Consider the following 24,509-nt stretch of genomic DNA (forward strand, 5'->3'; position numbering starts at 1 on the left):
TTATCCTTTAGGAAATTATCCAAATGAAGTGGCTCAGTGAAAATAAACTTTTTACCCTGGTGGTTAATAAAACATTTTGAGGGGTACTTCAAATAAAACGTTGCACCAATTTCCAGGGTCCTATTTTTAAGTGCCAGAAACTCTCCTACGTATCTGTGTAGGTCTTGAGACGTCTGGAAAAATAAACACCTTTTGGCCACAAAATTTCAGATCTTTATTCCCAAAGAACCTTTCCAATAACAAATCTTTCTCTCTCTCTCTCTCTCTCTAGATTGAAGGAAACAAAAAGTGTTGTCCTACTATTTATGATATCTGTTGACTCTTCTAAGAAAGTTGAAATGCCAATAGAATTTTCCTCAACCAAACCTGATCCTCTGTTAGGCCGTGATATAAAATAGTATATTTTAGAAATAGATGGAGTATCTTTATCATCGTACATCAGATTCTCTTTTAAATACTTTACTAGCATTTCTTTAGGTGATAGTAACCTTGTAAAAGGAAAATTAACTAATCTCAAGTTCTTTATTCTTAATAAATTTTCCACATTTTCTAATTCAAGATGTTACATTTTACTATCTCCAATAAACATACTTTCTATGTTTTGAACACAATTAACCTTTTCAGACAGTTCTTTCAAAGATGATTCTACCTCACTCAATCTCTTACCCTGATTTACTATAGATATTCTGTTAACATTTACCGGAGAGGAATTTACTTGAGTTAAATTAGAGTCCAATTTTACCAAAACTCTCCACAAATCCCCAAGATTCACATTGGCAGGATCCACAGAATCTATCTGGGAATTACCAATGTTGTTAACAACATTTTCCTCCCCTGCCTCAATACAGAGAGTTGGTAAAGCCTCTGCCAATGTCTGTTGTAACTCATGACCACTCACATTTAGCAAAGCAATCTTGACTTGAAGTACTTCTCTCGCAGCTCCTAGTGGTTGTGGAGGTATAGGCCCATTGCCAGGACTTAGCGATGCATCCGAAGTGCTATGCAAACTGTCCATTACTGGCGTACCCTGCTGATTTACCTGGGCGTCCATGGGGCCTATCCTGGTTGTAGATGGCGAGGAGGTAACAAATCTCGCTTTCCTTTTCCGACCCATTACAGGGTGAATTCCAGACAGCGTGTTGTTAATTGCAGTCATTCATGGTCAAAGCCAGTCTAAGCCGCGTGCCCCTTCGGCACGTGCGGCTTAGGCAGCATGCCAGCGTGCCTCGGGATTTAAAGGTCCTGGGCCCTGGTGATGACGTAGAGCACTCTGGGTCAGCTGTTCTCTCACTTCTCCTCCCGCTTGTTAGCACTCTCTTTGATGGTATTCAGCGGGTGTCTCAATCCCACAAAGTCTCTTACCAGGACGGCTTGATGTCCCTTTCTCATCCACAGCCAGCCCCTGTCATCTGTCAGTTTGATCAGCTCGCTCGTTTTCTCTTTTTCCAGCTCATGAATGAATAAATCAAACAGCACTGGTTCCAGTACAGATCCCTGAGGCTCTACACTATTTACTACTTTGCATTGGGGAAAACTAGCCCTTCAGTCATGCTGTTTCTTCATTGACAGGCATAAATTAACCATTGCACATGCATAACATCACCTGATGGTGCAGACAGACCAACTTTCAGAGCTTGGTTAAAAAACAAAACAAAACAAACCCTTCACTGAGTGTGCATGGAGTTCCCCCACATACAAGTGCTTCTGTGTGAGTCCCTCAGTCTCTTCATCTGAATTACCACACAGCTATATCCTAGTCTGTTGCAATATATTTTTTTTAATTTTTGCCCTTATCTGCCTTGCTCCTGCTTCTAATTTTTACTACTGTCTCAGCAGCCCCTCACTTAGAACTTTTAAGTTCTTAAAAAAAGTGGAAAAATCCAAAGCTAAAAAGCATACACCCAGCCACTACAAGGTCTGTCGCTTTAGGAACCGGATGTGCATTACAAATATGCATGCCATCTGTCACTGCTGCCCATTCCTGACCATGATTACTTCAACAGCTACAGCTGTGGCTGGATGTCCCCTAGGGCTCATCAGCACCACACCTGAACGATGAATGGCACTGGCAGGTAAGAGTGCCAAGCCTCAGAGTGAGGCTTGGCAGTAGAGACCTTCATTGCCTAAACATGAGGGCGCATTGTTCTCTTGATGCAAGAAGTTGAGATCGTAATCCTCTCGAGTTCTATCCGGCAAGCCTAGGAAGGCTCCTATCATGGCACTAGTTCCTGACTCAATCTAAAATTGGGATCAGTAGAGTGCAAAAGCTTAAGGTACCAGACGAGCATACAAACAACGCAAGGAACCCTGCCTCCCCCATGGAGCCGAAGAAAAAGTGAGTGCCATTAGCTGATGAGTGTACCATCCATGTTCTCAACTCTGAGCTTGCTTCCAAAGGTACAGCCAATCCCCTCAGTGAGGCATGAGTTCAGGGTCTGGTAGGAGGGCAGTCAACAGTAGCCATGGCCCAAGGTGTTGTTCAGTGGGAAGTGCCAGCATGGCTCTCACCCAGAACCTTAGAACCAGCCACTAACATGACAGGCAGCTGTCAGTGTGCAAAATCTTCCTCAGCTGTATAGGCAGCCCTCAGTAATGATGAACCGATTTTGATTTCTAAAAAGGATCTCTCTCATCCACCTCAGAGGGTCCCCCAGCCTCTGGGAACACAGCTGTTGGTTTCCAGAGATGGATATTAGAATTGCTACTGTCCCAAGATGGAGGAAATTTTCCAATATAGTGAGGCCTTTTAAAGACTCTCCATGGTGAGTGCCTCTCCTCAAGAGCTTCCCAAATGGGGAGTTAATCTATACCATAAGGTGGTGAGTTCTCATCCAGGAGTCCTCTCAGCAGTCAGATGACATGGGCTCTGTTCTTTTGGAGTTCTTACCAGACATTTCCCCCCCTAGCATACTAGATGTTGTCTCATTCACCCTCATCTTTGGGGTCATGATTTAATGTTTTTTCCACAGATGGAAGTTTTTACAAAGATTCCTTTAGATCCCCTACCAGACTTGCCTCAGCTTACATCTTTGCTGAAGGAGCTCTGCTACTCAAAGTTCTTAGATAAGATAGAAAAAACAGTATCATTGCAGAAAGGAAAAGGACCCAAGAACAGATGTTTTCAGGCTTCTCCTGTTTCTTCAACCTCCAGCAGATTCCTTGGTTATCCCACTTTACAAGTTTCTTAAGGACCTCCAGCTGAGGATGTGGAAAATACTGACATTGTGCCTGCTGGTGGCCTGGGAACTAGATTTCACCAGCGTATGTGGTTGTCCCATTAACACACCACTTGGTAGTGGCAGAGTCAGTGTTGAAACGTGCTTAGTGCACGTGTGATCACTCCAGTATGCCTCCTGAGAAGGACCCAAAGTGCTGAATGCATTGGGAAACATCTTCCAGGGGTTCATAACTGTTCCTGGATCACAGTTCACCAGCTCTATATGGTGCAATATCTACATGAATGTATACTAAAGCTAAAGCCTCCAACAGATTTAACAGACCCAGAGCAGGTGCCCTGATGTGGAGGAATATGAAAAGCACTTCATCCATTCCGCTTACAAAGCTTTTGCTATAGTGGCCAGCGCTTTGGCTGTGGCTGTAGGAGCCCAACAGCTTATGTGGTTGTGGTCTCCGAGAGGATGTGCATGATAGTCTTTAATCAGAGAGTGGTTCTGATGAAAGAACATCACTGCCCCTTGCAATCATTATCAGCTGTGGTGGGGAAGTAATCAGCTCCTGCTCAAGGCCAGTGTTTTCCTTATAAGTGTCTGTTTTTCCGAAGACAACCCTTCTGCTCTTTTCAGTATTATTGCACTTCTTCCACTCTTCACTGCAGCAGTCCTTCTGAGATTGTCAAAGGGGTCAGCCAAAGGCTCAGCCGTAGATACAGCTAAGCCCCGAGACCCACCTTCTCCAGTGAACTCTGTCTTCCTGCCCAGAATAACTCCATACTACCAAGGACAAGTGGATCTTGAAAATTGTGAACTATTGTTATCGCTTGCATGTCTTTCACCCTCCTCCAACCCCCAATGGACTTCAGTCTTCAGCTCAGACTTCTCCCGATTGGCCCAGTTGCAACTGGAAGTAGATTTGCTCCTACAACAGAAGGCAGTCAAACCTGTCCCTTCTTAGGAGTGTAGCCAGGGTTTCCATTCTAGGTATTTTCTGATCCCCAAAAAGTGGTGAAGTACTACCATTACTAGTACAAGGTACTCCCCATAAGTCTTTCTGTGGTCCTGAAGGTGTTCACAAAATGCCTGATGGTAGTGGCAGCAAAGCTTCATCAGCAGGAAGTCTGTCTGTTTTCATACCTGGATGATATCTAGTGATAGGTCCATCCCTGCCACGAGTTCTAGGGTCCCTCAAGCAGACCACATATGGCACCTCCAGTCCCTGCGCTTCCTCATCAGCTTTGCTAATTCAAACATGTTTTCCAGCTCAAAAGAATTCAGTTCATAGATGCCTCCTCAGTTCATAGACTCTACTGCAGGAGAAGGCATTCTTCTCCATTGCAATGCTAGGTCCTGGTAGCAGGACCTAGCATTATCAAGGTTGATCCCACACCTTGAAACCATGATGGCTGCAGTGCATGTGGTTTCTCTGACTTGCCTGCACATGTGGGGGTCTTCAAGGGGGCCATCAAAACCAATAGGATCAGTTCTATCAGCTTTTGCTCCACCAAATCTCAGGGACCTCTGGGATTACAGCATTCCTTCAGTGGTAGATGAATCTAGAAATTCTAAAGTGGGCCTTGTGTTAAGCGTTTCCCTGCATCAAGTGACTTTGTCTACCGCTGCCTCTACCAAGGGGTGGGGAGTAGGCACTGGAGCAGCATGAAGTTAAGGATCATGATACCCAGTGGAGATTTATCTACAAATCAACCACCTGGAGCTATGAGCCATAACTATGCTCTGCTTTCTTGTCAGAAAATAGAATCTTAATCCAGATGAACAACCATGTGGCCAAGTTTTACATAAACAACCAGGGAGATAGGGCTGTTAAACCCTTTCCCAGGAAGCCCTGTGCCTGGAGATGGGCATTGTGATGTCCTGCCCATGATCAATATATCTCCTGGGAATCCAGAACATAACATATGAACATAAGATTAGGCCATACAGGGGTCAGACTAAGGGTCCAGCAAGTTCAGTATCCAGCTTCCAACAGTGGCCAATCCAAGTCTCAAGTACCTGGAAACTAATGAAAGACTAAATGTATCCCATTCTATTAATGCCGGCAACAAGCAGTGGCTATTTCCTATTGATTAATAGCAGTTTATGGACTTCTCCTCCAGGAACTTATCCAAACCTTTTTTAAACCCAGCTACATTAACTGCCTTAACCATATCCTCTAGCAATGAATTCCACTGCTTAATTGTGTGTTCGCCAATTTGTTTTAAATGTGCTACTTGCTAACTTCATGGAGTGCCCCCTAGTCCTTGTATTATCTGAAAGAGTAAATAGCCAATTCACATTTATCTGTTCAAGTCCTTTCATGATGTTGTAGATCTCTTTCATATTCTCCCCCCCCCCCCCCCCCTTGCATCAGCCATCTTTTCTCCAAGCTGAACAGCCCTAATTTCTTTATACTTTCCTCATAGGGGAGCCCTTTGTCATTTTGGTTGCCCTTCTCTGAACTTTCTTCAGTGCAGCTATAACGTTTTTGAGATGCAGCAACCAGAGAAGGGCTACCAAAATAAGGGGAATGGAACAACTCCCCTATGAGGAAAGACTAAAGAGGTTAGGACTTTTCAGCTTGGAGAAGAGACGGCTGAGGGGGGATATGATAGAGATGTTTAAAATCATGAGAGGTCTAGAATGGGTAGATGTGAATCGGTTATTTAGTCTTTCGGATAATAGAAAGACTAGGGGGCACTCCATGAAGTTAGCATGGGGCACATTTAAAACTAATCGGAGAAAGTTCTTTTTTTTACTCAACGCACAATTAAACTCTGGAATTTGTTGCCAGAGGATGTGGTTAGTGCAGTTAGTATAGCAGTGTTTAAAAAAGGATTGGATAAGTTCTTGGAGGAGAAGTCCATTACCTGCTATTAAGTTCACCTAGAGAATAGCTACTGCCATTAGCAATGGTTACAAGGAATAGACTTAGTTTTTGGGTACTTGCCAGTTCTTATGGCCTGGATTGGCCACTGTTGGAAGCAGGATGCTGGGCTTGATAGACCCTTGGTCTGACCCAGTATGGCATTTTCTTATGTTCTTAATTGCACACAGTATTCACGGTGCAGTCTCACCATGGAGCGAGACAGAGGCATTATGACATCCTCCATTTTATTTGCCATTCTCTTCCTACTAATTCCTAACATTGTGTGCTTTTTTTGGACCACCACAGTGCACTGAGCTGATGATTTCAATGTAATGTCAACTACGACACCCAGATCTTTTTCCTGGGTGGTAGCTTCTAATATGGAACCTAGCATCTTATAACTAACTACAGCATGGGTTAGTTTTCCTTATATGCATCACCTTGCACTTGTCCACATTAAATTTCATCTGCCATTTGGATTTCCAGTTGCGCATGGTCCTCCTGCAATTTATTACAATCCACTTGTAATTTAACTACTCTGAATAATGTTGTGACATCTGCTAGTGCATGCAAATTTTCTCTTATGCATATTCATTGTGGATATCCTGAAAACCCAACTGGCTGGTGGGCCCCCAGGACAGGGTTGAGGACCACTGGGTTACAGGATCTGAAACAAGATAGTTTTACCAAAGAATGCTGCTTTCAAACAAATCGTATTGATTTTTTTTTAGTGTGACACTAGAGAAGTAGATCAAGGAAGACTGCTTGCTGTGGTTTACTGGCATTTCAGCAAGGCTTTTGAGACGGTCCCATAATGGAGGCTCAAATAAAAGTGGGTCCCAAGTGCATGCAAATTTTCTCTCATGCATATTCATGGTGGATATCCTGAAAATGTGACTGGGTGGTGGGCCCCCAGGACAGGGCTAGGACCACTGCTGTAACCCATTGGATGGCAGATAGTTAATTATCTGTAATGATCTGGGGAGGGGAGGCGGAGCACAATCTTAGCTACACAGGCTTGCTTCAAGGGTATATGACTCAACACTGCTGTACCTTAAAAGCCTGCCTCACTCACCGCTCCCTGACAAATCTTGGAGTGTCCCTACCTATTGCTGTGGTATACAATTACTCCTTTGCCCTCTTCCTATGTGGTGGTCCTGCCTGATTAGTGTTGTTCTTTTTGCCTTTTCCTTTGTGGCCTCCTAGCTCCTGTGACCTGAATATTTTCCCTGTTTCTTGTGTGGGCCCCAGTGGCCCTCTTGCCTGATTAGGGGTTGTTTGGTGTACCTGCTTGCCTTGTACCCTGTTTCTGTTAGGTCCTGTCCTTGTTAACTTGTTTTTCTCTTCTGCTGGTGTACTCCTTGCCCCTTGCTTCATGATCACCTTCTAGTCTTGGGTAGACTGTGCAGTCTCACTGAGTGCCCTTGTTTGCCCTGTGCTCCAGTACACCTCCAGCTAAGTCTTGTTGACCACCAGAATCTGCAGGCTCAACCCCAGGGGAAGGGGAGAGAGGGGAAGGGGAGGGGAGAGAGGGGAAGGGGGGGAAGGGGAGGAGGGAGGGGGAGGAGGGAAAGGGGAGGAGGGGGGGAGAGGGGAGGGGGAGGAGGGAAAGGGAGGAGGGGAGGAGGGAAAGAGGGAAAGAGGGGGAGGAAGGGAGGGGAGAGAAAAGGAGGGGAGGGGAGGAAGGGAGAGGGGAGGGAAAGAGGGGGAGGGGAGGGAAAGAGAGGGGGAGGAAGGGGAGGGGAGAGAAAAGGAGGGGAGGGAAAGAGGGGGAGGAAGGGAGGGGAGAGAAAAGGAAGGGAGGGGAGAGGAAGGGAGGGGAGGGGGAGAGGGAGAGGAAGGGTTAGGGAGGGGGAGGAGGAGGAAAGAGGGGGGGGAGGAGGGGAGAGGAAAGAGGGGAGGAAGGAGTGGAGAGGAGAAAAGAGGGGAGGAGGAGGAAAGAGGGGAGGAGGGGGAGAAAAGAGGGGAGGGGGAGGGGGGAGCATGAGAGGAGGAAAGAGGGGGGGGAGGAGGGGAGAAAAGAGAGGAGGGGGAGGGAGAGGAGGAAAGAGGGGGAGAGGAGGGGGGAGGAAAGAGGGGGGAGAGGAAAGGGGAGGAGGAGGGGGGAGGAGAGGAAAGGGGAGGGAGAAGAGGAGGGGGGAGGAAAGAGGGGGGAGAGGAAAGGGGAGGAGGAGGGGGGAGGAGAGGAAAGGGGAGAGAGAAGATGGCAGGGGGGGAGGAGGAAAGAGGGGAGAGGGGAGAAGGGAGAGGAAGAGGGGAGGGAAGAAGAGGAAGAGGGGGCGGGAACAGAGGGGAGAGGGAGAAGGATGGGAAGGGAGGGGAGGAAAGGGGAGGGAGAGGAAAGGGGAGGAGGAGGGGGGAGGAGAGGAAGGGAGGGAGAAGAGGAGGGGGGGGGAGGAAGAGGGGAGAGGGAGAAGGGAGAGGAAAGAGGGGAGGGAGAAGAGGAAGAGGGGGAGGAAAGAGGGGAGAGGGAGAAGGGAGGGGAGGAAAGGGGAGGGAGAGGAAAGAGGGGGGGAGGGAGGAGGGCGAAGAGTGAGAAGAGGGAGGGAGGAGGAGGGGAGAGGAAAGAGGGGGAAGGGAGAGGGGAGGGGGAAGAGGAGGGGAGGAAAGAGGGGAGGGAGGAGAGGGGAGGGGGGAAGAGGAAGGGGAGGGAAGGAAGAGGGGAGAGGGGAGGGGATATTTTAATGATACTGGCTGCTGTACAGCCCTTCTGCAGAGGCCCTTAGTGGGCCACAGTTTGAGCTGTGCAGGTTTGCCTCAAAGGCACATGGCTCGGCACTGCCATACCTTAAAAGCCTGTGTTACAGCTCCCTGCCTAGTCTTGGAGTTCCCCTTTGCCTTGCTTGTGGTCCTTAGCCCTGTTCTTGTTTGGCTTTCCCATGAAAACCTGCAGATAACGGAGACGCTCCTGTCCAAGCCAGAATAAGGTGCGCAGCAGCGTTCTTAAAAGAACCCCACAAAAAATCAACAAAAAAACCAACAAAAAAAACAAAACCTGCAAGGGGTGCATCTCAGCTGCAGGCAAACAAATACAATAGTCCAGGCATAGCACAATTAAGGCCTGAAATACAGATCAAAATTCTGAATATCCTAGTAAAGACTGTAATGGGCATATAAGCCGATGCTTATAATAACCATAGTTAACATCTTTAAGTTTCTTCTGGACCCCTTCATGTGTGGTCTGGGGACTTGCGTTGTGGTGTATCACCAACAGGTAGAAAGGCTCAAATCTCTCGCCACCCTCTGGTGTCAAAAGTTAGGAAAGGACTATGGCATTCCGAGCCTCCCCTCAGTAACCCTCCAGTGCCTGGAGTCCTCGGCATGGTCCTAGCTTAACTTGTTAAATCTCCTTTCAACCTTACTTACCTGAGAGATCCCCACACTGACACCATATTATGGTACTGAGTGCAGTCAGACTGGCCAGAGAATAAATGCAGGCTAGGCTAGGCTAGGCTCGGGCTGAATATTCTAGAGCTTTTATTAATTCATAACTGAGAACCACTCTGCGTGTCTTCCACAGTTTACACACAACAAAGCAATATCACAACTTACAGTCTGGCCCTTTCCTAAGCTTTCTCCTGTTTCCCTGGGGCCTCCTACTGGACTAGGATTCCCTGATGTCTGGGGCTTAAGGTAAACCGGGACAGATCTCTGGATCTAGTCCCTTAAGGTATTCTGGAGTTTTCCTGTGTATACCACTTCATACTCCCTTGCTAAATCCATGCTGGCTCTTTACCATTAAACCATATTTATCCATATCAGGCTCCGATCTATAGTTACTTGGATCATCCCTGAATCTTTTTTTTGAAAATTGCATTATACTGACTACCCTCCAGCCCTGAGGAACAGAGAACGATTGGAATGTTAGATTACTAGTGCCAGGTCTTTTAATTTACTGAGTTCCTTTGGAATCCTGAGATAACATAGTAACGATGGGAGAAAAAGACCAAATGGTGCATCCAGTCTGCCCAGCAAATTTCTTATGGTAGTAACTGCTGCTCCATGCAGATTACCTCCAAGTCTTATGTTAAGGGTAATAATATTTACAATCAAAATCATGCAACTATGAAACCTATAACAAAATTACTGTTAGTAATGTTTCTATAGGGCGAGCAGCCACTATGATAATTCAGACAATGCTGCTTGAACATACTTCGCTTTTGGATTTGGCTGTAGAAGCAGTCCTGTGCTTTTTCCCTGTCTATCAGTGCCATAAAAATTGGGGCCCAGTGTTGGCTCTCTCTGAATCCAATTCCCCTTTTTCCCCTTGCCATCAAAGCGGAGAGCGCTATTGCCTTCTGTTAAGGCTAGTAACAACTGCCACTCTGTGCAGGAAATCCCCCAAGCCTATATGTAAACTATATGTGTAGAAAACCATCAGGTCCTGATGATTTGTTACTATTTAGTTTGTCAGTTTGCTCTAACACCTCTTCAAGAGGCTGGACCTAAGAACAGAGTACACACCTACTCAGTCTCACGCAAGCTTATGAAGCTTCAGATTCACATGGATTTGCTTCAGTTCTTCCAACTCATAATCTACAAAGAATGGTTCTGGTGTGGGTATATCCTCAACATCCTCCACAATAAAGACCAAACCAAAGAATTCATTTTATTTGGTTTGACCTTATCCTGCCTCAGCATCCCTTTTGCCCCCTGGTATTCTAATGGCCCAATTGATTCCCTTTCAAGTTTCCAGTCTTTAATATACTTGAAAAAGCTTTTATGATTATTTTTTTCTTCTCCCTTGGGAAAATCTCTCTTCAAATTCTGGCTTGGCCTGTTTTATATCTAACTTGCCAGGGCTTATATGCTTTCTTATTAGGTTCCGCTTTTTATTTTTTAAGGGATGCCTTTTTTTGGCTTGAATTATCTTTTACTGTACCCTTAAGTCCTTTCGAGGGCTTTAAATATATTGTGGGACAGAGTCCACTTTAACCAGCAGGGACCCCGGCTGCTGGGATTAACTTTTAAAAAGGAGAGATCCAGCTAAAGTGATCTGTTTTAAAAGCTGTACTAAGTTATCGGCCGGGTCTTCATTTTCAGTTTCAAGCAATTTTCACTCCTCATTCAGCAATTCCCAGTGGTATGTGGCTGAAAACATGCTGGCAGGCAAATGCTACCAGCACCTGAAGCAAAGTCAGCTTTTCCCTCAGGCCTATCCCCTAAATCAGCCAGCTGCTGCCAGAGAGAAGAGAGAGCAGCCCCTGCATGGCTCCAGCAACTCCAGCCCGCAGGAATCCTCAGCAAGCAATGCTTCTTACTTACTGCTGATGCTGACGCCTTCCCTTTGGGCTTCCCTCTGCAGCTGGAAACGTGGCTCCCCGTGGTCCTGTGAGACCCCTTGGACCCTGTACAGGTTCTAAGGGCAGAGGGGAGCCTGCAGCGGAGGCGTCACCAGGGAAGAAGAAGCTGCTCCTCCTCAGACTCCTGCTGCTTGTCCGCTGAAGGAAATTGCACAGGGAGGAGGTGGGTACTGTGGCTGCAGATCACATGGGGGGCTGGGGGGGGAGGGGAAATAAATGGTTGGGGTAGGAGGGAGGGAAGATGATTGTGGCAGAGGGGGGGTGAAGGAGAGGAGGACTGTGCCAAGGGACCACAGGTGTGGGAAAGTCATTACTGCACAAGGGCAGTGGGGGTTGGGGAGAGAGGAAAGATGCTTGTCCAAAGGGGAGTGTGTGTGTGTGTGTGTGTGGGGGGGGGGGTTAATAGGATTGCACAAAGATTGAGGAAGATGATCACTGTACCACAGTGGGTGCTGAGGGAGAACTGATGACTGCACTGGGGGATGAAGATGATGGTTGCGGCCAGGGGACTGGATGAAGCGACATGACGACTGTGCCACACAGCGCACGGAATTAGGAAATGTCTTTGCTGGCTATGGGGCAGGGTGTACTGCAGCACGAAGGCTTCTGTCTCATTATCCTTCAATCACATTTGCTCCACAGACCAGCAAAAATATAATTATTTTAATACACTACACCATGGATTGGCAATTTCAAGAAAGCATGGGATAAGCACAGGGGACCCCTGAGGGAGCAGTAGGGATTATGGAGCTGAGTAGTTGGTCTTTTGCTGCTGTCATGTTTTCTATACAACCTTTCCAAATAGAAGAACTATTTCACATGTTTTGTCTTTGTCAAAAATATTGTGAGTCACAATCTTATCATATATCAGGACTCATGAAAATCACCTCTACCTCCCCATTTCCATCTCAAACCCCTTCACCCTCAGCAATGCATGTCCCCTCTCAGTAATCTCCCTCATTCCCAGTCACCATCTCTTCAATCCTTCTACGCCTTCAGTCTCTCTCTAACCCTCATCTTCGGCAGTCATGTGCTGTCTCTCTCATCCCTAGCACTTTCTCTCCCATCCCTAGCACTCAATTCCCTTTTCCCTAACAATCTCCTTCATCCCCAGCAATCACACTCTCAACCTCTTTCATCCTTCTCAGTCTCTCTCTCCATCCCTAACCCTCAACCCCTTTTCCCCAGTAATCAGTCTGCAATCTCCCCATCTCTGCAGTCACATTCTGTCTCTCCCACTAGTCAATCTCCCTCATCCGCAGCAGTCTTTTCCTGCAAACCTGTCCCTCATGCACGAATAAAGCCCACCTCTAGACCATAAGCAAGCACTTTACCAGCACAACTTCAGTGGACAGTGAGCCCATCAAGCCCTCCCTCTCAGACCACCTCTTCCCAGACTCGCACCTATGCAGACTGAAAACCACCACCTCCTTCCGCCTTTGTCTGCATGGACTCAACACAACTCTTCCTTCCCTTTTTGCCCCTACAGCCCATGATGGGAGGTAAGGGAAGCTGTTTCTCATGGCCCTTATTCACTACTTTTGATTGCATTTCGGGGTCATGACCCACAGCCTGGGAATCACTATCCTGCAGAAAAAGCATAAAGACCCAACACAGATAACTGAAAGAACATTTGCTTGACAATATCTTCTTTTCAAGCAGTAGTACTAATCCAAATTGATTCAAATATTACTTTTCTCAACTCCTTCCCCAAACCTGCTTTTGTGGTGTTCTTGCTTTATGTATGTGTGCAATACTGTGGGAAATATGCGCTTGCCAGCAAGCCATTTCATCAGGGTTTAAACACTATCTTCCCTTCTCCCTGACCTTTGCCTGAATAAAAGCATCACTTGTGCTTAAGTCTCTGCCTGGGAAAGGATACCTGACTGTCATGTATTTCTCTGGCTTATAATTAATCCTGTTAGCCTGAAAGAGGGGCTGGGTGTTCCCTAGTCAGAGGCAGGACAAAGTCAGGAGGTATAGATTTCAGCAGCCAATGAGATGATCCGTGCACACCCCCTGAGCCAAGCCAATAGTGTAGGGACTCGTCTGTTGCTATGGGAAAGTAGCCAATCATGTAATGACACATCATCTGCCTTTGTATGAATGTACAATAAAAGGAAGAGCCTCGTGAGGGCTCGGCCCTTCTCTTCCTGCCTGCGATGAAAGCTGCCTCAAGTGTGCTCTATGCCTTCATATTCAACATCTGGTGAGCCCGACAGTGATGATAAACTCCATGCTTATTTCGGCTGGTCATAGCTTAAGGTACGTACCGTTCAACAGATTTGCAATCGTAATATTTTTAAAAAAGTACTTCTTAGTAAATTTTAAAGTATTTCTCAGCAAGTTTGTTCCCCACATTCGTGAGCATGGGCAATGATTTGACTGTACAGCAGAGGCTACATGCCAGGGAGCTGCAGAAAATAATCAATAATCATTATTTCATCACCAGAAGAAAAATAGCGCAAATCAGCCTGGGGGACTTAGAAAAATTAGTAAGTGAAATAGCTTGCCGTTGCCCTTGGTATTCAATGGAGGCTGGAACTCTAAATACCCAGGACTGGATTTTAATCGGCAATTGTCTTCATATGGCTCCCAGAGCTCCCATAAAGCAAAGATTAATCTGGCAAAAATGTACAGAGGCCATAGAACACATAGGAGAAAAAAGTTCCAAGACAGCAGTTTCAAACCATGTGCTTTTAGAAGCAGGCAGACTCAATCAGAATACCCTTCCCCCATCTTATGCTCAGTCTCCCTCAGAGACAGCAAATTCTTTGTATCAGCTCTCCATACCCACACCCAAGCCCATTCACACCTCTTTAGAAAAGCAGTCCTTGAGGACAATTGAGCCACAACTTGGCCTGGGTGGGGTGATTAGCATTGAATTTCAGCAGAAAGAAAACCTTACAGAAAAAGAATTGTTGGAAGGACTTCAAGCCTTCCCCATCACAGAAAAGAACCATGAACAAAGGGGGACAGAAAATGAAATAGAACATCTGGGGACACACACTCACATGGCTCCTGTGGCTTCCTCTGCGTCCATCTCAGAGAAAAGGCCCCAGGAAACTGAAAACACTGAGGTCAGAAAAACTAGCCTTCCTCCATCTTGCCTGCAACCCCCTTCCCCCACCAACCACTCCCTGTACCCTCATTTGCCATTGCCTGAGACAGTCATTAATTCTGCATCATCAATTTGTCCAGGTAAATTACCATCTCAAACCACTGCTCCCGGTAACAATTTATGTGCCGCGGTCAGCATGGGATTTCATCTAGAACATGGAAATCTCACAAGAGAGGAATTATTGAAAGGGATTCAAGCCTCTCCTATTACAAAAGGGATTAAAGAGCTGGGTGTGGCAGCAAATGCCATGAGCAGTGGCTATGCCCACAGGTCTTCAAAGAAATCAGCGTATAAGACCTTGGGCCAAGCAGCTGCACTCCTGCGTTACAAGCAAAGAAAATATCAATATGAAAAAAATGATTTAATTAGACTCCTGCGTTACAAGCAAAGAAAATATCACTATGAAAAAAAAAATGGTTTCTCTTAACGAACAGTACAGATTTGGAAAAAATGGTTTCTCTTAACAAACAGTACAGATTTGGAAAAAATGGTTTCTCTTAGTCTTTGAATTCAGTTACAGAAAGTCTGCATACTTTGAGAGTATTTTCCCCCACAAAGTGTATGCAAAACCTTATGTTAAAACTGTACTGAAATTTGAACAATTGCTGTATGGATTTCATGTGAAATGTTTACTTCTTGCAAAATTAATTTGGCTCACATTTAAAATGACTCCATTTCTCTGAGATTTAAGTTTATAGCTTGTATTGCTAGCACACAGAACTTGTAATTCTCCCTTTCAGGACAAAAGTAAATTAAAATAGTATCTGTCTGCAAGGAATCAGCAAGAACTTGCCAGCCATTGTCTATGGTTAATGCAATCTAAATTGTTAAACAAAGCTATCTTTCAGTTCCTATTGACTGAAGGATTAGTTCCTTGGGTGCAGTTCTTTTCTTTTGAGAAACACTGCTCCTCCCCCCCCCCCCCCCCCCCTTTACTGTCTTTCTGTTAACTCTTGCTTGCCACTCATGGGGGAGGGAGGGAGAACTTTTGAAAAGAAAAGAACTGGACTTAGTCCTGCAGTTTCTCTCTCTAGTTTCTATATGTTAGTTAATCTTTTAATACTTTCAAACTTTAGCGTGCAGCAGACAGAGCTGCGCGAACAGCGTGTTTAATTTCCTATTCTAATAATTATATGAAGAAATTCTATTCTGATATTCCACATTGAAAGTAAGCTCAGAGTATTATTGATTGCAACCTGGAACAATAGTTGCAATCTATAAAGTAATGATGGGGTCTCCACTAGGAGGCGCTATGCTATTCTACAAGTTATATTATATTAGAGATGTGAATCGTGTCCTCGATCGTCTTAACGATCGATTTCAGCTGGGAGGGGGAGGGAATCGTATTGTTGCCGTTTGGGTGTGTAAACTATCGTGAAAAATCGTTAAAATCGTGAGCCGGCACACTAAACCCCCCTAAAACCCACCCCGACCCTTTAAATTAAATCCCCCACCCTCCCGAACCCCCCCCCCAAATGCTTTAAATTACCTGGGGATCCGGCGGTGGTCCAGAACGGCGGCGGTCCGGAACGGTCCCCTCAATAGAATCGTGTTGTCTTCAGCCGGCGCCATTTTTCAAAATGGCCGCCGCAAAATGGCAGCGGCCATAGACAAAAACGATTTGACGGAGGAGGTCGTTCCGGACCCCCACTGGACTTTTGGCAAGTCTTGTGGGGGTCAGGAGGCCCCCCCAAGCTGGCCAAAAGTTTCCTGGGAGTCCAGCGGGGTTCCGGGAGCGATTTCTTGCCGCGAATCGTTTTCGTACGGAAAATGGCGCCGGCAGATCAACTGCAGGAGGTCGTTCAGCGGGGGTTCCGGACCGCCGCTGAACGACCTCCTGCACTCGATCTCCTGCCGGCGCCATTTTCCGTACGAAAACGATTCGCGGCAAGAAATCGCTCCCGGAACCCCGCTGGACTCCCAGGAAACTTTTGGCCAGCTTGGGGGGGCCTCCTGACCCCCACAAGACTTGCCAAAAGTCCAGCGGGGGTCCGGAACGACCTCCTTCGATCGTTTTTGTCTATGGCCGCCGCCATTTTGCGGCGGCCATTTTGAAAAATGGCGCCGGCTGAAGACAACACGATTCTATTGAGGGGGCCGTTCCGGACCGCCGCCGTTCTGGACCACCGCCGGATCCCCAGGTAATTTAAAGCATTGGGGGGGGGGGGTTCGGGGGGGTGGGGGATTTAATTTAAAGGGTCGGGGGTGGGTTTTAGGGGGTTTTAGTGTGCCGGTTTTCCTGCCCTCCCCCTTCCCCCGATTTACGATTTTTTAACGATTAATCGGGGGAATTGGTATTGTATCGTGGCCCTAACGATTTTTTGACGATTTAAAATATATCGGACGATATTTTAAATCGTCAAAAAACGATTCACATCCCTATATTATATTATTGTTTTAATAATTCTGTTGTATAATAGTTTTTATTTTTCAGGCCTACAGACCTTCTGTATTAAAGAAACTTCAGTTTTATTTTCTTTTTCACAAAATTTTTACAGAATTCTGAACCTTCTAATTTTTACTGACAGAGGTTGCTACATCTAAAGCAATCCCTCCCAAGCCTTTTCTTGCAAATCCAAATTGATTTTATTAAATTGAATAATAGAATTGATTTCTTCAAGGTTAAAAAAGTAAGAAGCTCACTTTTATCCTTACCTTAGTAATTTTTTGCTGTATGCCAGTTTTTAATATTTTCCAGATTTACAGCCTTCCTGCCATGAGGAGATGTGAAGGTGAACACTTTGCAGTTTATTTAAACATTTTTCTAACACCTTTTGACTTTTGATCCTTGATCTAATTTTGTTTTTGATAACTTTTTGATAAGATTTTTAGCTCATATTATGTGTTATCTGTTGTCTGTCTTGAGGTCAAGAAGACTATGAATGAATATTTGCAGAATGAATATGAATATGTGTCAGTTTTGTGTAAATGAATATTTGCAGGATGAATGAATATATGTCAGTCTTGTGTAACATATGTTTAATATAATGTATGACATACTTGTCATTTGTGATCCAGCTTACTGCAAATGATTGTTCCTTTAAACGATTAATTTACATTTATTGCTATTTTACTGAATGAAAATTGATCACTGCATAAAAACATTCTTGATAATGGGACTACCCTCTGTTCTGAAAAATGGCTCTGCTTACTGCAGCCATTCCTTTGCATGAATTTTGTCAATAATTGAACATTAAATACTTATTTGGCATCCCCTACAACACCACAGGGCAAGCCATTGTGGAGAGAGCAAATCATACCCTTAAGAGCTCTGGACCAAACAAAAAGAAAAAGGAGGGATTGCCCCTGGATTTTCCCCTAATCAGGTTCACATAAGAACACAGCCATGAGTAATCATTATGGGACTAGGGTTAGTCACCCACAGCCATCAGTTTTGTATAGAATATTTAATGTCTGGTACGGTCCCGTTCCCTTAAAATGGGGAACGAGGATATGTTTCTCTGCTTGCTTCCACAGGTATATCAAGCCGTGGAAAGATGGAAAGGTGTCCAGGTCTACAGGACCCGATCCCAAACTTCTCCATGAGCCTCCACAGCCCTCAGAAGGACAGAGACCGGACTCCTTGCAAAAAGCAGCACCACATGACCTGGGGACAGATCAAGGCCCTATCCAACCAATCTGCACAACTCTTAGAACAGCAAGGCCTTGAGAAAACTCCAGAGAACTTATTAGCCGCTTTTTCTTGCCTGAATGCCAACTCATTAACAATTATGTTCTGCATCCTCATCCTTTGCCTTATTTCTCCAGCTATGGCGATTTCAGAACAAGGACTCTGACAGAACAACATGTACATCTTCGATGCACAGAACTTTTCACACCTGTTGAATCGAACAGACTGTTAGATCTGCACACACATGCCAACCCAAGCCTGCAGAGAACTACTGATGCATGCTGTACCATTTAACCTTACAGTATGGACTAATTATCCTTTACAGAGAGGTGTTTTCATTAACTCTCCAGTTAATAATACCATACTACACATTGGTAGCTGTCTTCAAGAGACTGCCGCTCTTTGTTGGGACTATGATACAGGGGATGGAAAGGGACTTCAGGTGGGAAATATCCATATTGTAACTGAACATTTGTATTAATCACTGAACACTTACATAATTATACCACACATATGTATGCAATTGGCAGATTTCAGGATGTGCAGTAGGAGACCCAAGCAAGTACAGAAAGTATAGAGGGGATGAAGGATTTACCTTTTATAGTTATATAGCCCAAATGATAACCAATGACATGTCCACTAATCTGTTAGGAAACATATGGATGTTATGTGGGCGTAGAGCATATATGTACATTTCCCCAGATGGAGCGACAGATGCACTTTAGGCTACATCCTCCCCTCATACTATGCAGTCAAAAATTTACCCAAAGCAAGGCTCTGTAACAAAAGGGAGGCGATAAATAATCCCATAGAAAAGTATACAGAAACTCAGATAGCTAGAAGCCTGTTTCCCCCAATGGGGACAGATATGAATTACAGAGACTTACACATCCTAGCTAACTGGACGACTGCCATATTTAATCAGACAGTCCATGTATTAAAACTACTCACAACAGAAGTCTCTCAGATTAGAGAAGTAGCATTACAGAACAGCTATACCTTAGACACAATTTTAGCCTTAAAGGGTGGTGCTTGTGCATTAATTGGATCTCATTGCTGTGTGTACATATCAGACTATAAAGCAAACCTCACACATACCATAGAGCAGATAGAAACCATGGTTGCTGATGCACCACTTTCAGACAGAATACCAACTTCTCCATGGGACTGGCTATGGTCCTGGCTCCCTGCTATTTCTGGTCTCAAAGGGGTGATTTCTATTATAATTACTGTAATTGTCTTAATTATCTGCCTGTGATGCTGTATTCAGTGCATACCCAACCTCATATCCATACTGAAACCTTGCTCTCAGCCCGGATACAAAGATGTCTTGTAAGATGCCTAATAGGGAATCTTGAGCCCTGCAGCGTTGGCACACCACCTGCACCAGCTCTGGGTGATATGGAGATTCAGGAGCTCATCGGCAGCTGGCACACCACGTCGAATCAGCTTTCTTCTCTCCATAATCCCCCTTCCCCTATTTCCAGCCCATACCAAGACATAACAGATTTCAGTAAGGGTCTAAAGCTTTATTGAGCTACCTAAACAAAAACAGAAAGGGTGAGATGTGGGAAATATGCGCTTGCCAGCAAGCCATTTCATCAGGGTTTAAACACTATCTTCCCTTCTCCCTGACCTTTGCCTGAATAAAAGCATCACTTGTGCTTAAGTCTCTGCCTGGGAAAGGATACCTGACTGTCATGTATTTCTCTGGCTTATAATTAATCCTGTTAGCCTGAAAGAGGGGCTGGGTGTTCCCTAGTCAGAGGCAGGACAAAGTCAGGAGGTATAGATTTCAGCAGCCAATGAGATGATCCGTGCACACCCCCTGAGCCAAAGCCAATAGTGTAGGGACTCGTCTGTTGCTATGGGAAAGTAGCCAATCATGTAATGACACATCATCTGCCTTTGTATGAATGTACAATAAAAGGAAGAGCCTCGTGAGGGCTCGGCCCTTCTCTTCCTGCCTGCGATGAAAGCTGCCTCAAGTGTGCTCTATGCCTCCATACCTACAAGGGATGCTGCTGAATAGACCTAAATATTCTGGGTACCACTGCAGTGATTTAAAATAACTTTCATACTGACCTCAATAAAGGAAGGAAGCTGTCTTTGACACATTACCAGTATTAAGGGCACTAGCAGTTTTTTGGAGAGATTGAGACCATATTCAATATACTTAATGAATGAGGTTCATTCCTGTAATGGTAATTGCAAAACAAACATTTGGAGGCAGTGACTGGGGAGGATCATGCTTAATAGCAATGTTCAGTGGGAGTGCTAATAGCAGAACCTTCATCTGCTGGTAGTAAGTTGGACTTTCTGAGAAAAAGCACTTAATTCTTGAGAAAAACCATTTTCTTGGAGGATTACACTAGTACTGGCTGTTTTTACTGTGTACTAGTTTTAAGGTTAGTATTTGCCTGCCAGTATTACAATTGTGTGAGAACTGGGGAAATAGACGATTAATTCTGTGCGTTAATGAAAGTAGTTATTTGCCAATTCTTAACATTGAGAGTTTCAAAAAGTAAGTTCCTTGATCTGAGAAGGTGAGAATCCTGGCTATTGGGCAACTAGCCACTAATGTTTGAGCTGAAAAGGTGTTAAGGACAAGTATTAGAAACAGGGAGTGAGATTAGATGAGATTTCCACTTGTAATCTACTTGCAGTGTGAATCACTCAGAGGAGATTATTATTGCAGTAATTGCCTTTAAAGCAGAGCAGTGTTACCAGCTGGGCAGTTTGGGCCACTTTTCAATGAGCTTGTGTGGCAAATGTTTTCAGCTGTGGGATTTTGGGCTACTTCTTTTTTTTTTTTTACTTAGACGTCTTCTGCCTTGTCTCTGGAAGCGCTTTTGCTGGTGCATCGCCAGCTACTGCACGGGCTTTTTAGGTGGCTGTAGGGAGCAAGAAAGGTTTGTATCTAGAAACAATGTTGTACACAGATGAAATAATTTGAAAGTGGTAAAACTTTTCAAGCATCTTTATTGCCGATACTATTACTATTTTTTTTAATTTCAGGACTGTGCCGCACTGACTGAATGCTACTGGGGAGAAATGGAGCAGTTAGGCTGGGGGTGGAACTTGGTCTGGACACTCACGATGACATGAACTGTAACTAATGGGAGTGTGAAGCTCGAGTGTGCCACTGTGGCTGCAGTCACAGAAGCATAGGTGGAAGGATGACATGAACTGTAACTAATGGGAGTGTGAAGCTCGAGTGTGCCACTGTGGCTGCAGTCACAGAAGCATAGGTGGAAGTGGGAGGTGGGGGTGCCACTACCACCAAATTTCTAGAAGCTAGTACTGAATCAGCTCCCCTTTCCACCCCTCCTATATGCTCTCCCTACCTGGTGGGCTCCCTCCCCACAACTAAACTACACCTATGCATTTAAACTTACTCTGTAGTTACTGAATCTCTCAGCTCTTGTGCATTATCAGTGAAGCTAGTTTTAGTTGCTGAAATTCAATAATATTTTAGCTTGTGGAGAATTACAAAAGGGCCATAGGTTGCAAGGTTTGGAGATATGCCCATGCATTTGAAAGGCAGAATAATAATGATACTGGAGATTTGAAGCAAAAAAAAAAAGTTTTAGTGCAGTTATAGCTTGATTATTAGAAGTATGGATCAACTGCTTTGTGCATAAGATGACATCTTCACACTAACTTAAAGCTAGTCACAGATGTATTCAGTCCATTAAAAAGGTATTGCCTATGACTTGTTTGCTTATTTTCTTCTACTTAATTATAGTGTACAGGAGGTATATTTTACTAGGGACTGTCGTTTTCAGGTGTATGCTGTCTGCATTTCCCACCTCCACCCCCTTAATTTTTAAGAGCAAAACAGAAAACTCCATTGGAGAGAAAGGAACCAGTCCACTATCTTCTCTGACAACCTAGGTTTCTAGGCTTTTCTAGCCTTGTTTTTAAACTTTTTTATATCCATAGGTATTTTTGTCAATTTGTCTGCATGCAATGCAGGACTTTGCATAATTAAAAATGTTTTGGGTTTTTTTGCACTTTTTTGTTTTGTGCTACCTTTTGGGCTAGATTTTGTGATTGATTGGGCTATAATAATTTTTGGTACCTGGCAACACTGGAACTGAGTAAACTTCAGTCCAGAGGGAGTACTAACACTTTAAACTTCATCTGCTAGTGGTAACTTGGGCTTGCTAGGAAATGGTGCTTAATTCTTGACAAAAAACATTTCTTGCAGGGAAAAACTATTAGTGGTTGTTTCTATTGTGTGTTAGGTTTAAGGTTAGTAATTGGTTGGCAGTGTTGGAATTGTGAGTGTGTGTACTGGGGAAATAGACTTAATTCCGTGAGCCAGTAAAAGTTAATATTTGTTTGCCAGAGCTAGAATTGTGAGGTTGCAAAGGTAACTTACTTGATCTGAAAAGGTGAGCATAGTAGTTCCTGGGCAACCAGGCATGGTTTTGATTCCCACCCCAGTCCCTTTTGTTGATATAGAGATTACCCTCACTAGGAGGAAATTCTTCAAAATCAGAGCACATGGACACACCGATTTTATAACATATGCAAGCCAATAAAGGAGCGGCCTGGGAGTGAACATCCTAAAACCCCTACCAACCTTGTGCCTGCCTTTTCCCCTATCCTCCCTGACCCCTAAAACCCATCTTCCTAGCTTTTTTTTTTTAATATTTACCTGCTCTCCGGAGCCATAGTAAATTGAACGCACCAGCAGGCGCTTCACCAGGACAATGCCTAATGGTGCTGTCCCCACCCCTTTTTGTTGAGGCCAGTCTTCAGCCCATACCAGGAGATACGCACATGGCCAGGGCCCTTTAACCCCCTAGGTTCATATGGCGATAAACCAGTCAACCCTAATTTCCTCGGGAAAACCAATAATTTTTGTCAATGTGCTATTTTTAATATTAGTATTGGTTATTTAGTATGTGATTATACCCGTTTAGCGGGATAACAGGTGTTGATATTGATATTAGGGCGTCCCTGAATTCAGGGACAATGGGTTCAAAGGGATAAAAATCCCTGTAGCACGTGCATGGCCTGGCCACACACATATCTTCCACTTTTTACACACACCAGCTTTTGAAAATGGGCCCTTTAGTGAGTCGAGGTGTGGCCTTGGGGTTAGAACAGGCTGTGAACCAGTGAAGCCCAGGGTTCAAATCCTGCTGCTGCTCTTTGTGACCTTGGGTGAGTCACTTCATCCTCCTTTGCCTTGGGTACAAATTTGGATTGTAAACCCTCTGAGAATAATACATACAGGACCTGAATATAATCTGCTTTGAAGTGCCTGAAAGATAGAACATGGATAAATAAATACATTTAGACCAGCAGTCACTTAATCTTGATTTTAGGGATTGACTAATTTTATAAATTTTTTGCCAGTGACATCCCCCCCCCCCCCCCCCCCCCCCGAATCTTTACCACTTTGAACATTCACGTGAACTCAAAAGGTTGACCAAAACAATTTAGCAGGGGTACGGTCCTCTTCCTCAATCACTCCTCCTCACTGTGCCCATAGTCCAGCTGATCCCCTCTCTCAACTTCTAACCCCTCCAGATGACCTCTTTATCCTCTCTCTCCAGCAGACCCCCTTCTCTCAACCTTCTCACTTCCCCAGCCGATCCTCTCTCCATACCTTCTTTTAACCCCCACTTGATCCTTTCATCACCTCCCATCCCCATCTCCTTTTTCACCTCCTGTCAACTCTTGCCCTTCTCGCTTCTTCTAATGCTACTGGTACTAGAGATGTGAATCGTGTGCCAGATCGTCTTAACGATCAGATTTCGGCAGGGGGGGGAAATCTGATTGTTAAGATATGTGAATTGGAATCGTTTCCGATTCCAATTCACATCGCTAATTTTTTTTTTAGGGAGGCCCGCACTGCTAAAAAAAAAAAACAACCCACCTGACCCTTTAAATCGACCCCACCCTCCCGACCCCCCCCAAAACCTTTTAAAATTACCTGGTGGTCCAGGGGGCCCCGGGGAGAGATTTCCCGTTCCCAGGCATCAGCTGTTCTAAAAAAAAATGGCGCCGATGCCCCTTTGCCCTTACCATGTGACAGGGTATCCGTGCCATTGGCCGGCCCCTGTCACATGGTAGGAGCACTGGATGGCCGGCGCCATCTTTGAAGATGGCCGGCCCCCTATAGGGGGCTGATGAGTAAAGATGGCCGCCCCCTATAGGCTGACAGGGGCCGGCCAATGGCACGGATACCCTGTCACATGGTAAGGGCAAAGGGGCATCGGCGCCATTTTTTTTTTAGAACAGCTGATGCCTGGGAACGGGAAATCTCTCCCCGAGGCCCCCCTGGACCACCAGGTAATTTTAAAAGGTTTTGGGGGGGTCGGGTGGGGGTTTTTTTTTTAGCGGCGCGGGCCTCCCTAAAAAAAAAGGGTTGGGAGGGTGGGGGGGGGGGGGTCGA

This window comes from Rhinatrema bivittatum, chromosome 17 (genome assembly GCF_901001135.1).
Source record: "Rhinatrema bivittatum chromosome 17, aRhiBiv1.1, whole genome shotgun sequence".
Classification (NCBI taxonomy): domain Eukaryota; kingdom Metazoa; phylum Chordata; class Amphibia; order Gymnophiona; family Rhinatrematidae; genus Rhinatrema; species Rhinatrema bivittatum.